Raw genomic sequence first — 13,148 nt, forward strand, 5'->3', positions numbered from 1 at the left:
TCATATCAAAATCCCAAACAAGGGAAGCTAGGGAGAATGAACATCCTGGTCACATGATTTAATGTCATTTTTATGCTGAGCACTCAATGCCCTGAAGCACTGAGCCACCAAAAGCTGAGCTTAGTGTGGTGGCTTGCACCTGTCATCCCAGTACCCAAGAGGCTGAGACAGGAGGATTGTGATGGCTTCAAGACTGGCCTTGGCTACACAGTTTTGGGACGACCTGGGTTTCTGCTCTAAAGTATAAAACCCTGGGGAGGGAGGAGAAAGGAAGGGAGCACTCCACTGAAGGCTGGTGATGAAGTTCACTGGTAGAAGGTTTTCAATCATGCTTGATGCCCTGAGTTTGATTCTTAGCAACACACACACACACACACACACACACACACACACACACACCTTTCCTGACATATAAATGGTGTATACTGAACTGTTAACTTATAAAATATACAGTTCAAATTTGGGCTGGTACAAGCACCCTTGGAACTATCACCATCCTCAGGATAAATATACCCCTTATCCACAGTTTCCTTGTACCCCACCAAAGCCTTGTTCCTTGCCACACATACTCTTAACCCACCTTGCCCTTACCTCAGTCAGCCTCTGGTGTGTTCATGTCACTCAGGACTCATTTGCTTTCTCTACACATTTCACACGCAGGAGCCATATAACCCCTTCTGTTGGGTCTGCTTTTATGCACCTTCATGGTTTGGAAATCTGCTAGCCCCGTGTATCTCAACAGTTCCCTTAGCTATTCCTGAAATAGATGTACCATCTAGTGTTGTGGAATATTAGTTAAAGACATGTTGCATTCTTTTATGTTGTGGAACATTTGTTTAATGATGCAGAGATGTGTTGAATTCTTTTATGTTGCATTTGTTTAAATCTGTAAAGCTGTGTTACTTCCCCTGTCTAAAACACCTGATTGGTCTAATAAAGAACTGAATGGCCAATAGCCGGGCAGGAGAGAGAAACAGGTGGGGCTGCCAGGCAGAGAGAATAAATGAGAGAGGAGAAGAGAAGTGAGAAAGGGAGGAGAAAAGATGCTTGCACAAGGGGCCAGCCACCAAGCTACACAGCCAGCAATGGAATAAGAAGAAACCGAAGACATAGAGAATGGAGAAAGGTAGATGGGAGAATTTAAGTTAAGAAAAGCTGACTAGAAGTAAGTCAAGCTAAGGCCAGGCATTCATAAGTAAGATTAAGCCTCCGTGTATTTATCTGGGATCTGGGCGGTGCCCCCCCCAATGCAAAGTGGGGAAAAAAAAACTGCAATCTAGTCACATGTTAGCTATCTAACGTCTCTTTTTGTAAGGGTTATGATCCTTTTATGACAGTTGTCTTCATAATCCAAAGCACCTGGACACATGAATGGGAGGAGGTACAAAAACACGCACACACAGCAGCTCATGATCCTGAACTAAAAAGGAGAGGGTGATTAAATTCTTCTGGGTGGGTTTCTGCGAGTCTATGCCATAGCACCTGACTGAGCTCTGTGTCAGCAGTTTCGTAGTTAAATACTCCATCCTATAAAGTCATGCTTGTCCTTAACACGTGGGCCTGCTACTCAGTGTACAAGGACAGCAAAGTTTCATTTCTTTGGCGTGTCAGACGGCACTCAAAGCAAGGAACAGTCCACTTTTGTCAGGAGAAGCTGACTGGAATTGCTTCTCGACGTCATACTAGAAACAAGCGGAACACTGTTCTTCCTCCAAGTTTGAGCTGTTTTATTCTTAAGTTACCTGTTAAATGGCTGGGTAGAGATTAAGCCTGGAGGAGCTGAGATATTTCACAGCTCCCAGTAGTCTTAGGTACACAGGCACCTCTAACCCAAGAGTGGAGGAAGGTCAGGGAAGGACTCCTGGGAAGGAAAAAGGTGTTCAAATAGGACCCTCAAATCAGATTTCTGAGATCACTGTAACAAATGCCACAAAGCAGGTGGCTTAAGCAACAGAAATTCATTGTCCCAAGTGCTGGAGACCAGAATCCAAGCTCTGGGTGCTGGCAGGCTTGTTCCCTTCTAAGGACTGTAAGCGAATCTGTTCTGTGCCTGGTTGGTTCCCACGATGCTTTGATGGCCATTTCTGATGTTCCTTGTCCTATAGACACACTACCCTGCTCTCTGTCTTCATTCCCAGTCGGCACACACAGCATTCTCCCCATGTGTCTGTCTCATAATGCCCCCACATTTAGGAAGACCAGTAATTTTAAATTAGAGCCCAAACCCAATGACTGCATTTGACTTGATTACCTCCATAAAAAAAGTTCCTATTTCCAAACAAGGTCAAGGTCATATTCTGAAGAAGATTCATACATCAATATATGAATGGCTGCCTCTCCCATTTAATCCTTAGCAATACCTAAAGTATAAGACTTAAGTTGGGATCAGCCTTAAAAAGGCCAGGATGTCAAGCAAGTGCCACATGCAAGGTCAAAGAACATACATCAGGTGTGTGTGTGTGTGTGTGTGTGTGTGTGTGTGTGTGTGTGTGTGAGTGTGTGTGTGTGTGTGTCTGTGTGTGTGTGTGTGTGTCTGTGTGTGTGTGTGTGTGTGTGTCTGTGTGTGTGTGTGTGTCTGTGTGTGTGTGTGTGTGTGTGTCGTGTGTGTGTGTGTGTGTGTGTGTGTGTGTCTGTGTGTGTGTGTGTCTGTGTGTGTGTGTGTCTGTGTGTGTGTGTGTGTGTGTCTGTGTGTGTGTGTCTGTGTGTGTGTGTGTGTGTGTGTCTGTGTGTGTGTGTGTGTGTGTCTGTGTGTGTGTGTCTGTGTGTGTGTGTGTGTCTGTGTGTGTGTGTGTGTGTGTGTGTGTGTGTGTGTGTGTGAGTGTGTGCTGAGACCCTAGATACCAGTCTCTAACTCCCCAGCACCGGGGATTGCAAGTATATGATGTCATACACAGCTTCTCCTTTTAAAGCTGGGTTCTGAGTGCTCTAAGATCCTTCTACTTCCAAGGCAAGCACTTTACAGAGCGAGCTATCACTGCTGCCCCAACGCATTAGTTAAGAGGTCACAACAGAAGGTATAAAATACTAGCCATGAGGGAGACACAGCATGAGGCTGGCTCATGAGCAACCTACTAAACAGGTGTCCACCATCTAAATCAGGACATTCCTGAGAGTGAAAGAGGGTGTCCTTAGTTATCAGTAAAGAGTATGAGGCTTAAAGTTGGGTTCTTCTGGACGTACTTACCTGGATATAATCCCTGCTAAGGACACGTCATTGTGTATCCAGGGAAGCTGTGAAAAGGAAAGAATGATGGAAGGTGTCAAGGACATGGGAGGGAGGAAGTGGAGGAGGCAGTGGAGGAAGATGAGTTGGGCTAGGGGCAAGCTGACCTGAGACTGATTAAGAAAAGTAAGCAGACATGTCTACTGGGCAACCGATGCTTCAGTTGGGGTTTGGGTACCAGAAAGCCAAGTCACTGAGAGAAGTGTCTTCTCTCACGAGCAGGTGTGTGGGTGTGAGCTGCCATTGGATGTTATGGTGGCTCCTCCGTATCCATGGCCATTTCTCACTGTCTTGTTGCTGCATTATTGCTTGGGTGCTGCCCTCATCATGGCTTGTCTAAAATGTGCCACCCATGGAGTTTGGGGAGCCAGAGGAAAGGACAAGACTTTCTGATGAAAAGCATGGCTTAGAGGTTGCACATACCACTGCCAGCATAGTCACAGGCCATGTCTAACTGCAATTCAGGGCAGTCATGTACCTGGCTGAACCCCAGGGATTCTGTTCCTCAGACAGAGGAGAAACGGGGAATACAATATATCTCTGCCACAGGTATCCAGGACTGGGTTGAGGGAAGGAGACTGGAGACTAAGAGCTTGGACTAGTTAAAACAAATCGTCAGAGTCCTGAAAGTAGATGAGAATGCCTGAAGAAAGACCCAGAGGGACACCCATGAAAGCTACTGAAAAGAGGAACCCCAAAAGGGGCTCAAAAGGAGCAGCTGTAGGAATGGAGGGAGGAGAGGAGCCCTTGGTGAAGTGGGTTCCCAGAATCCACAGAACCCAGAGGCTGAAGCAAAACCCTGGGGACTAGTTCTTCAGTGGGACCATGATGCTAAGACCCCAGGGAAGGGAGGAGCTAATAGGAGTGTACACTTCTTGGCGGTCCACTGTCTTGAGGGTGGACTCCGGGGAAGCAGAAAGCAGCCAGTTCATCCTCTGACTCCTGTGTTCCATGGATGGAAGCATCACTGTGTAGGGTGTTGACTGACACCTCTGCACTTTCAGGTTTATTGCCACCTCTTAGATTTCATACCAGGGGCCCACAGGAAGTCCTTGGGAACATGAAAGCAGGTGTGAAGTAAGAGACAGGTGGGATGTGCCATGTGGAGTCAGTCGGAAGAGAACCACCCACAGAATCAGACAGAAGAGGCTGTCAAGGCACCAGACATGACTGGAGCTGAGGGGATAACGAGGGATCCCGTAGACACTACATGATAGGGGGTCAAGAGTTCTTCCAAGGGTAACTGTAAGCTTCCCTAATGTGGCAGGGTGGCTGGATGAAGACCAAGGGCTGTGCTTCTGTTTGGGATGAAGACAGATGTCTGTGAATACTGGACGCAGGTGTGTCAAGGGACTGATGGTGATGGTCACAGATGTCTTGGGATGAGAAGAGGAGAGGAGATGAGGGAGCAGAGCAGGGAGTTGAGAACAAGTTCTCAAGACATTTGGTTGGAAGTAAAAAGAAGGGAGGTGTGGTCAGGTGAGACTAAAGGAAGGATTTTTTCCCTCCTAAGATGGTTTAGTTGAGCACATAAGTGTTGACAGTAACGGAGGAGCCTGAGGATGCAGAAGAGAAGCACTGCTGATAAAGATGCTCTGGAAGGCAGGGCCAGATCCATGCAGGCTTTGTGTGGTAACAGGGGAGAAGAGAGGTGGTGACAGTGAAACCTGGCAGGGCTGGGAGCTGAGCTGGCTGGACAATAGGATTTTGGACTCCATCAGAGACTTTTCAGGAATATGAAGCACGGGTGAATGGGCTAAAGGCCCCAGGAGACTAAAGAGTGTCTAAATTGGCTGCTGCAGAACATGGGAGAGAGAAAAAAAGAGTTAGATATAGGGGTGAACGCTGAAAGATCAGAGAAGCAGAGCAGCCAGCCACCAGTTCTTACCTCTACTGAATCCTCAGACCAAAGGGATGATCCTGACCCTACGAAGCCTCAGACCAAATGCTGTCTCCATGAAATCTCAGATTGAATGCATGAGCTCCTGTCTCCTCCCGCCTTATATTTCTCTCTCTCTGCTCAGCCATAACCTTTCCTGTATCCACTTTCCTAGTGCTGTAATTAAAGGTGTGTGACTCCCAACTACTGGGGTTAAAGGTATGAGCTGCCACTGCTTGGCTCTGTTTCTCTTTTAGACTAGATGAATTTCATGTAGCCCAGGGTGGCCTTGGACTAACAGAGATCTGATTGCCTCTGTCTCCTGAGTGCTGGGATTGAAGGTGTGTGCCACCACTATCTGGACCCTACGGCTGACTAGTGGCTAGCTCTGAACTCTGATCTTCAGGCAAGCCTTATTTCTTAAAGCACAAACAAAATATCACCACAAAAACCAACCAGAGAAATAGGCGGATCGGTGTTGCATCAATGTGAGTTCACTGAGTAGTAACCAGGACGCCCTAACATCATTGCCATACAGCCCTGTGAGCCTTGCTCCTGTTGTGACCCAGGCTTCCAGTTGTATACATCCAGGATTGACAGGTTTGCCAGCTGCCTGAGGAAAGAAGCCAAAGGATCGAGGGAGCCAGAGATTTCGGCAAGATTCCAGCTGTGATGGGCAAGGGGCTGGGATGGGATGGCAGGCCCTGAAGACAGGGGGATCAGGGAGCCAGGAAGTTCAGGAAACACCAGGTCTGTTTCCTAATCACTGCTCTGGTGGCCCCTAGGGTGAAGGAACCTCCACGTACTGGTGTGCTGGTTTTCCATTCCTCTAGCAAGCGGCATAGCTAGTAGGGGTTGAGGCTACTATCTCAAATGGACAAATCAAATGGTCAATTATAAAATGATTTTTTTTAAACTCCAGTCAATGATCTGCTGTCATTAGTGAGTGCAGGACACCCAGATCCTCATGCAGGACTTGGGACTTAGAGACAGAAACACATCATTTACTTTTCAGCAAATGTGAATTTCCAATTCCCAGGCTTGAGTGAGTTAAAATCGGGTCAAACAAGAACAAAACAGTCCTGGTGCAATATTAAACATACATAGTATTTCGTTTCTTAGAGGATTCACTTAAACATGGTCACTTAAGAATTTGGTGTTTATGTCATAGGTTATATAAATTACATCACAAATTATGTCCCAGTTGATATAAATTGTCTTAAAATAAGATATTTTTCAGACATAAAATTAAAACAAACTAGCATGGCAGTGCTGGCACACGCCTGTAAGTACTCAGGAGGCAGAGGTAGGCAGAGCTCAGTGAGTTCGAGACCAGCCTGGTCTATGTAGTAAGTTCCAGGACAGTTAGGGTTTTTTGTTTGTTTGTTTGGTTGGTTGGTTGGTTGGTTGGTTTTTTCTCCATTTTTTATTTGAATTAGAAACAAGATTGTTTTACATGTCAATCCCAGTTCACTCTGCCTCCCCTCTTTTCCTGCCCCCCCAGCTAACACCCTACCTATCCCATACCCTTTCTGCTCACCCAGGAGGGTGAAGCCTTCCATAGGGAGCCTTCAGAGTCTGTCATATTCTTTGGGATAGGGCCTAAGCCCACCCCCGAGTGTCTTGGCTCAGGGAGTATTCCTTTATATGGATTGGGCTCCCAAAGTCCACACCTGTGCTAGGGATAAGTACTGAACTACTCCAAGAAGTCCCGTAGATTTCTGAGGTTTCCTCACTGAAACCCATGTTGCTGGAATCTGGATCAGTCCCATGCTGGTATCCCAGCTATCAGTCTGGGGAGCAAGTGTTCCCCGATGTTCAGGTCAGCTGTTTCTGTGGGTTTCACCAGCCTGGTCTGGACCCCTTTGCTCATCACTCCTCCTTCTCTGCAACTGGATTCCAGTTCAGTTCAGTGTTTAGCTGTGGGTGTCTGCTTCTACTTCCACCAGCTGCTGGATGAGGGCTATTGGGTGGCATATAAGTCAGTCATCAATCTCATTATCAGGGGAGGGCATTTAAGGTAGCCTCTCCTCTGTTGCTTAGATTGTTAGTTGGTGTCATCGTTGTAGATCTCCAGACATTTCCCTAGTGCCTGATTTCTCTGTAAACCTATAATGGCTCCCTCTATTATGGTAACCCTTACCTTGCTCTCCTCTGTTCTTCCCCCAACTCAAACTTCCTACTCCATGTCCTCCTCACCCCTCCTCCTCTCATTCTCCTAGCTTCCTCTCCCCTTCTCCCTGCTCCCAATTTACTCAGGAGATCTTGTCCCTTTCCCCTTCTCCAGGGGACCATGTATGTCTCACTTAGAGTCCTCCCTGTTTCCTAGCTTCTTTGGTGATGTGGATTGTGGGCTGGTAATCCCTTGCTCTGTCTAAAATCCATATATAAGTGAGTACATACCATATTTGTCATTTTGTGACTGGGTTACCACGCTCAGAATGATTTCTTCTAGATCCATTTGCTTTTCGAATTTCAAGATTCCATTGCCCCCCCCCCCCGCGCCCCCTGAGTAGTACTCCATTGTGTAAATGTACCACATTTTCTCTATCCATTCTTCGGTTGAGGGGCATCTAGGCTGCTTCCAGTTTCTGGCTATTACAAATAATGCTGTTAATGCTGCTATGAGCATGGTTGAACAGATGTCCTTGTTGTAGGAATGTGCTTCTTTTGGGTATATGCCTAAGAGTGGAATTGCTGGATCTTGTGGTAGACTGATTCCATTTTCTTGAAGAGTCGCCATACTGATTTCCAAAGTGGCTGTACAAGTTGGCACTCCCACCAACAGTGGAGGAGTGTTCCCCTTTCTCCACATCCTCTCCAGCATAAACTGTCATTGGTGTTTTTGATTTTAGCCATTCTGACAAGAGTAAGATGTTATCTCAGAGTTGTTTTGTTTGTATTTCCCTGATGGCTAAGGATGTTGAACACTTTCTCATGTGTCTTTCAGCCATTTTAGATTCCTCTATTGAGAATTGTCTATTTAGTTCTGTACCCCACTTTTTAATTGGATTATTTGGTATTTTGGAGACTAGTTTCTTGAGTTCTTTGTAAATTTTGGAGATCATCCCTCTGTCAGACGTGGGGATGGTGACTATCTTTTCCCATTCTGTGGGCTGCCATTTTGTCTTGCTGACTGTGGCCTTTGCCTTACAGAAGCTTCTCAGGTTCAGGAGGTCCCATTTATTAATTGTCCATCTCAGTGTCTGTGCTACTGGTGTAAGGTTCAGGAAGTGGTCTCCTGTACCAGTTTGTTCAAGGGTATTTCCCACTTTCTCTTCTAACAGGTTCAGTGTGGCTGGATTTGTGTTGAGGTCTTTGATCCACTTAGACTTAAGTTTTGTGCATGGCGATAGGCATGGATCTATCTGCAGTCTTCTACATGCCAGCATCCAGTTATGCCAGCACCATTAGTTGAAGATGCTTTCTTTATTCCATTGTGTAGCTTTAGCTTCTTTGTCAAAAGTCAGGTGTTCATAGGTGTGTGGATTAATATCAGGGTTTTCAACTCTATTCCATTGGTCTACCTATCTATTTTTGTGCCGATACCAAGCTGTTTTCAGGATTATGGCTCTACAATAGAGCTTGAGGTCAGGGATGGTGATGACCCTAGAAGTTCCTTTATTGTCCAGGGTTGTTTTGGCTATCCTGGGTCTTTTGTTTTTCCATATAAAGTTGAGAATTATTCTTTCAATGTCTGTGAAGAATTGTGCTGGGATTTTGATAGGGCTTGCATTGAATCTGTAGATTACTTTTGGTAGGATTGCCATTTTTACTATGTTGATCCTACCTATGCAACAACATGTGAGATCCTTCTACTTTCTAGTATCTTCTTTAATTTCTTTCTTTAAAGACTCAAAATTCTTATGATACAGGTCTTTCACTTTTTTGTTAGCGTTATCCAAAGGTATTTTATGTTGTTTGTGGCAATTGTAAAAGATGTTGTTTCTCTGATTTCTTTCTCGATGCATTTATCATCTGTATATAGTAGGGCTACTGATTTTTTTGAGTTAATTTTGTATCCTGCCACTTTGCTGAATGTGTTTATCAGCTGTAGGAGTTCCCTGGTAGGGTTTTTTGGGTCACTTATGTAGACTATCACATCATCTGCAAATGGTGAAAGTTTGACTTCTTCCTATCTTCTTCTTTCAATTTTTATTCCCTTGATCTCCTTTTCTTGTCTTATTGCTCTAGCTAGAACTTCAAGTACAATGTTGAAGAGATATGGAGAGAGTGGACAGCCTTGTCCCTTGTCTTGTTCCTGGTTTTAGAGGAATATCTTTGAGTTTCTCTCCATTTAGTTTGATGTTGGCTGTTGACTTGCTGTATATTGCCTTTATTATGGTTAGCTTTGTTCCTGTTATCCCTGATCTCTCCAAGAACTTCCTTTATCATGAAGGGGTGTTGGATTTTGTTAAAGGCTTTTTCAGCATCTAGTGAGATGATCATGTGGTTTTTCTTTCTCAGTCTGTTTATATGGTGGATTACATTGGTGGATTTTCGTATGTTGAACCATCCTTGCATCCCTGGGATGAAGCCTACTTCATCATGGTGGATGATTTTTCTGATGTGTTTTTGGATTCAATTTGCCAGTATTTTATTGAGTGTTTTTGCATTAATGTTCATGAGGGATATTGGTCTGTAGTTGTCTTTGTGTGGCTTGGGTACCATAGTTATTGAAGCCTCATAAAAAGAATTCAGCAATGACCCTTCTGCTTCTGTCATGTGGAATACTTTGAGAAGAATTGGTATTAGCTGTTCCTTGAATTTCTGGTAGAATTCTGCACTGAAGCCATCTGGCCCTGGGCTTTTTTTTTTTTTTTGGTTGGGAGACTTTTGATGACTACTTCTATTTAATAAGGGGTTATAGGTCTATTTAAATTGCTTGTCTGTTCTTGATTTAATTTTGGTAAGTGAAAGCTATCCAGAAAATTGTCCATTTCCTTTAGATTTTCAATTTTTTTTTGTAGAGCAAAGTCATATATTTAGAAAAATGTAGGAAATAACATGTCAATGTAAAATCACAGCTTGAGGAAAAATGGTTAAATAGATTTTCAAATTTTGAGGAATTCAGGTTTTTAAAATATGACCTGGCCGGGCATTGGTAGTGCGTGCCTTTAATCCCAGCACTTGGGAGGCAGAGGCAGGCAGATCTCTGTGAGTTCAAGGCTAGCCTCGTCTCCAGAGCAAGTGCCAGGATAGGCTCCAAAGCTACACAGAAAAACCCTGTCTCAAAAAACCAAAATAATAATGATAATGATGATGATGATGATGATGATGATGATGATGATGATGATAATAATAATAATAATAATAATAAATAAAAAATAAAAATAAAAAAATAAAGTATGACCTGATGATTCTCTGGATTTCCTCAGTGTCTGTTGTTATATCCCCCTTTTCCTTTCTGATTTTATTAATTTGCATGTTCACTCTCTGCTGTTTGGTAAGTTTGGATAAAGGCTTGTTTATCTTGTTGATTTTCTCAAAGAACCAACTCTTCGTTATATTAATTCTTTGTATTGTTTTCTTAGTTTCTGCGTTATTGATTTCAGCCCTCATTTGATTGTTTCCTGGCATCTACTCCTCCAAGGTGTGTTGGCTTCTTTGTGTTCTAGAGCTTTCAGTTGTTCTGTCAATTCTCTGGTGTGACTATTCTCCAGTTTCTTCATGTGGGCACTTAGTGCTATGAACTTTCCTCTTAGCACTGCTTTCAAAGTGTCCCTTAAGTTTGGGTATGTTGTGTCCTTGTTCTCATTGAATTCTAGGAAATCTTTACTTTCTTTTTTTATTTCCTCCTCAACCCAGGAATGGTGCAATTGGGTGCTATTCAATTTCCATGAGAATGTAGGTTTTCTGCAGTTTGTGTTGTTGTTGAATTCTAACTTTAAAGCATGGTGGTCTGATAAGACACAGGGGGTTATTTTAATGTTTTTGTACCTGTTGCAGTTTGCTATGTTGCCAAGTATGTGGTCGATTTTAGAGAAGGTTCCATGTGATGCTGAAAAGAAGGTACATTCTTTTGTGTTTGGATGGAATTTTCTATAGATGTCTGTTAAGCCCAATTGGGCCATAACTTCTATTAGTTCCTTTGTTTCTTTGTTAAGTTTCTGTCTGGTGTTCTTGTCCAGTGGTGCAAGTGGGGTGTTGAAATCTCCCACTTTAAGTGTGTGCAGTTTTATGTGTGATTTGAGTTTTAGTAATATTTCTTTTACAAACGTGGATGCCTTTGTATTTGGGGCATAAATGTCCAGAATTGAGACTTCATCCTGATGGATTTCTCCTGTGATGAGTAGGAAGTGACCTCCTTCATCTCTTTTGATTGATTTCAATTTAAAGTCTATTTTGTTAGATATTAAGATTGCTACCTCTGCTTGTTTCTTGGGTCCATTTGATTGGAAAATCTTTTCCCAACCCTTTACTCTGAGGTATCGCCTGTCTTTGAAGTTGAGGTGTGTTTCTTGTAAGCAGCAGAAGGATGGATTCTGTCTTCTTATCCATTTCGCTAGCCTGTGTCTTTTTATAGGTGAGTTAAGACCATTAATATTGAGGGATATTAATGACCATTGCTTGTTCATTCTTGTTTGTTTTGGATTTGTTGGTGGTTGTGGAATTGTGTGTGGATTTCCACCCCATTTTTCTTTTGGCTGTTGGTAAAGTGGGATTATCTATTGCCTATGTTTTTCTGGTTGTAGTTAATTTCCTTGGGTTGGAGTTTTCCTTCCAACACTTTCTGTAGGGCTGGATTGGTGGATATGTATTGTTTAAGTCTGGTTCTGTCATGGAATATCTTGTTTTCTCCATCTATATTGATTGAAAGCTTTGCTGGATATAGTAGTCTGGGCTGGCATCCGTGGTCTCTTAGTGTAGGTAGAATATCTATCCAGGATCTTCTGTCTTTCAGGGTTTCCATGGAAAAGTCATGTGTAATTCTGATAGGTTTGCCTTTATATGTTACTTGACCATTTTCCTTTGCTGCTCTTAATATTCTTTCTTTATTCTGTATGTTTGGGGTTTTGATTATTATGTGGTGAGACCTTTTTTTGTGGTCCACTCTGTTTGGTATTCTGTAGGCTTCATGTACTTTCATTGGCATATCTTTCTTTAGGTTGGGAAAGTTTTCTTCTATGATTTTGTTGAATATGTTTTCTGCATCTTTGAGTTGGGTTTCTTCACCTTCTTCTCTACCTATTATTCTTAGGTTTGGTCTTTTCACAGTGTCCCATATTTCCTGAATATTTTGTGTTAGAAGTTTGTTGGATTTAAGATTTTCTTTGGTCGATGGGTCTATTTCTCCTAGTGTATCTTCAACTCTTGAGATTCTTTCTTCCATCTCTTGTATTCTGTTGGTTATGCTTGCATCTATAGTTCCTGATCATTTACTCAGCTTTTCTATTTCCAGCATTCCCTCAGTTTGTGTTTTTTTATTGTCTCTATTTCAGTTTTCAGGTTTTGAACTGGCTGAATTGTTTCCTTCAGCTGTTTGATTGCATTTTCTTGGCTTTCCTTAAAGGATTTGTTGATTTCTAGCAATTTTTTTTTTTTGGTTTTTTTCTTCCATTTCTTTAAGGGATTTTCTTATATCCTCTTTGAGGCCCTCTATTATTTTCATGAAGATGTTTTTAAGGCCATTCTTTTCTGCTTCATCTGCGTTGTGATGTTCAGGTCTTGATGGTGTAGGGTCCCTAGACTCCGGTGGTGTCATATTGGTTTTTCTGTTGTTGAATGTGTTTTTGTATTGTCTTCTTCCCATCACTTTTTCCGGTGGGTGTAGAAGGAATCTCTTCCTCTCCTGGTGGGTACAGGACCAAGGTGCAAACAGATCCAATACTCAGATGGCTCTCCTCTTCCTAGTCCTGTGGATGGAGGCAGGACTGGTATGGGGCTTTGGCAGTCTCTGGATGTGCTGGATCCCACCAAATGGGATCCTTCTGCTGTGAGCAGTCCCTCAGGTATCCCTGAACAGGGCAGAGGAAGGTGGCCCCAAACAGGCCCAGGCTACCACATGCCATGGATGGAGGTGGGACTGGTCCCGAGGCCTTGGCA

General features: G+C 43.3%; 1 protein-coding gene across 1 annotated transcript in view; it reads left to right on the forward strand.

Annotated features, from left to right (window-relative positions):
* Positions 1 to 13,148, forward strand: part of Cfap43 (cilia and flagella associated protein 43) — a 108,002-nt gene that overhangs the window by 6,464 nt on the left and 88,390 nt on the right. The window lies entirely within an intron of this gene.

Source organism: Cricetulus griseus, chromosome 3, assembly GCF_003668045.3.
Source record: "Cricetulus griseus strain 17A/GY chromosome 3, alternate assembly CriGri-PICRH-1.0, whole genome shotgun sequence".
Taxonomy (NCBI): domain Eukaryota; kingdom Metazoa; phylum Chordata; class Mammalia; order Rodentia; family Cricetidae; genus Cricetulus; species Cricetulus griseus.